This window comes from Silene latifolia, chromosome X (assembly GCF_048544455.1).
Source record: "Silene latifolia isolate original U9 population chromosome X, ASM4854445v1, whole genome shotgun sequence".
Lineage (NCBI taxonomy): Eukaryota > Viridiplantae > Streptophyta > Magnoliopsida > Caryophyllales > Caryophyllaceae > Silene > Silene latifolia.
This window is the reverse complement of record NC_133537.1, coordinates 246,424,662-246,427,802: the sequence shown is the minus strand read 5'-3', so window position 1 is coordinate 246,427,802 and position 3,141 is coordinate 246,424,662. Positions and strand designations below refer to the sequence as shown.

The 3,141-nt window shown below is 37.2% G+C and overlaps 1 long non-coding RNA gene across 1 annotated transcript; it reads right to left on the bottom strand.

Moving 5' to 3' along the window:
• Positions 1-439: 439 nt before the first annotated feature.
• On the bottom strand, positions 440-2,936 carry LOC141621759 (uncharacterized). The gene is made up of 3 exons (XR_012532648.1): positions 2,829-2,936; positions 2,620-2,729; positions 440-521 (listed from the first exon to the last, which is right to left on the bottom strand). It is a non-coding gene; the product is annotated as an uncharacterized LOC141621759 (long non-coding RNA).
• Between the last annotated feature and the right edge of the window lie 205 nt (positions 2,937-3,141).

The window sequence follows — 3,141 nt, the reverse complement described above, 5'->3', positions numbered from 1 at the left end:
CAGTCAACTATGAGGTTGAGTAGGATAACCAAACAACAATAACAATATTAATAATACGTTAGCCTGCAATACATTCAACGATCCAAATCAAGACCCTCGTGTTCATACACACACGGCGCACACACACACGGCACACACACGACACACACACGGCTTGACTGTGACACCCTCATTCATTGCGGAAAAGTTAACACATAATTCTAGATAAAAACTGCATGGATATGTTTGTAATAGGTTTATTTAGGTAAAAACCTGTAATTTTTAAAACCTGAACCTGTTATAAAAATATCCAAATGGGAAGGTGTCAAACATGCAATGTCTAAAGTAAATCTCACAAATAAAACATCGCTAAAGTCGCGAAACAAAGTTATACAACCCAAATATGAAAAAGGGAGACATATGTCTCTAGAAGTATATGACATAAAAAGTGTTTAAGGGTCACAAAGAAATGAAGCCAATCTAGGTCCCAAGGTTACTTTGCTCGCTAGCTCGTCCATGTACCCCATATATGCATCACCTACCTGTCAATCGCATTTTATACAAATACGAAAGCCACAGTCAGTGGGGAGTAACTCCGAGTTCTCCCAGCCACGAAATGTCATAATTAATATAACATGTAAACATAAGAATATGAATATGAATAACACATAGCCTTAACATATAGATGCTAGACAATCGTGCTTATCATGTGAACAATAATATAACAACACATAGTCCTAGCATGTGAATACTAGACCGACTCATACTACACTATCATATGAATCACATAACATCCAGGAATCCAAACTCTATCAACCATAGCCGGCTTGCGTCTCACCTTCTATGATTCATAGAATCACCAAACAAGAAAGGACAATATATCTAGAGACAGGCATAAGTTCCTAGTACAGTCAATAGTCACTCAGAATCTCGAGTCTATACCACGAGGTAAGGTAAACACCCTAGTCCTAAACCTGCGCAGACCTAGCGACATGCGGAAAATACCACATCCAAGACCCATGATCACACACATGAGTACCCCTAAGGAGTCCACCAAAGGGTTGGCTAGTACTTAAGCTGACTACATACTTCTAAGAGTACGTCAGGAGGTCATGCCCTAACTTGGATATAAGCCCACCAAGCTAAGACACAAAGGCTATTAAGTCATGAACATACACTCGTCAAAGACTATAAGGGCCTATCTATGACATCGACCAAAGTCACTCACCTAGGACCTAGTCCCAACTGAATGCTTTAGCCTACAACACTTAAGACAAGTAGGACACCCACTTAACCATAAGAGGGGCAAAGAGTCCAACTTTCAAACATAATGCTAACATTCTATCATGTGAAAGGCTATATAAATGTCTATTCAAATGAGACAATCCAACCATATCCTCAATGTCATCAATAACCAAATTATAGCTAACCATCAATATCATAATCCATGAGAATAAGCTAAAATGCCAACAAGACAAGAAGACTCAAGTATAAGGCAACCAATTCATCCAACAACCAACATGTGAAATGATAATTACAAATATCTAGGCATAACATAAAACCTCCAATAACAACCAATCTCACCTCAAAGACAAACCCTCGACCCTAGTCCCGCGACGGGTCATTGGTCAAATCGAGGCTGACCGGTTTAAACCTAGTTTGACCAAACTCGTTCGGTCAATCTGGCCCAGCTCAGAGTCTTGGCCTATTTTTGGCCCAAATCATAATATTCATTACAATGTCTTTCTCATGCATCATTCTAATTTCTATCATGTGAATATTTTCAACATAATTAAAAACAACCAACTTATAAAATGATTATCTCAACAATATTCTATCATAATAAAATTGCTCATTTTGGCCTAACTCAACCAATTATCACAATGTCATTCTCATGCTAAATTTCAATTCTTAACATGTGAATGCTATCAAACTAAAGACTTTATTTTAATTTACAAAAATGGCTAATTCAACATAATTTTAGCATAATAAAACTAATCACATGCTAAAAGTACTACCATGCTTAAAAATATACTCCGAAGAACTCAAACATTCAACATTAAACCCCAAAACCCGACCCCAAAGTCACGGACCAACCCCGGTCAAGCACGGGCCTGCCGCGTTCCCCGTCACGGGTCTGTTTCCACTGCTGTGAACAGTACCACGGTCTTTGAACAGACTGCTGTTTTCACGGTTTTCACACAAGGGTAAACTTTTCTATAAATTTTATCGATAAAACGACGCCATTTACTCATACGGACTCCGAATTGAGTGATTCAAGTGGCTAAACCACCTAATTTTTCGATGCCGTTCAATCTGTCATATTTTTGGAAACATTGGAAAACGTCTCGGTCCGGTACTGACGCGTTCCAGCCAACACGCGAACTTGTCACAACACATAATTCCTCATCCAAATTTGTTCTAAACAATAATATACAAATGGTTAACATAAATTAAACATAAGCATACTCATCTTACTCCATTCATTCATTTATCAACAAGATCGTCTCAAACAACAACAAACAACAACAACAACAACAAACAACAACAACAACAACAACAACAACAAACAACAAACAACAAACAACAAATACAACTACTAATGTGACATTAATTTGTCGAGTAACTCGGAATAGTTACCTTAAGCTAGCAAAGAGACAAGTAATAACTTGAGAAAGCTTCTAAAACCCAAAATTACTCTTCATCTTCAACAACATATGAGTCACCTAACTCATCTTCAAATTCTTCACCTATAAGAACAACAAAAACACAATTATTAAGCATAAATTCGAAACCCCAAAAAAAAAGTGTCTTAAACAAAATTTGGGGGAAATGAAAATAAAGCTTACTAGTAGATGAGGATTGAAGAGAGGATTCCGAATATATAATTTTTATGCGATTTGGTGGAGAAATGAAGAAGTTATGGTGGATTTAGGGATTGTAAGGAGGTTATTTTGAGAGAAACTTGGTGTTTGAGAGAAGGAGGAGATAGATTGAGTTATGGAGGAAATGAAAATTGGAAGAGGAGAAAAATGGAGGGTAGGTAACCAGCCAAAGGCATGGGAGATGGGTCATTTGTTTACGTTTTGGTTCGTTTAACGGAAATTAGAAATATTCGTTAACGCGATTTCCGAGAAAAAAAAAAGTTCTTAAACACGATTT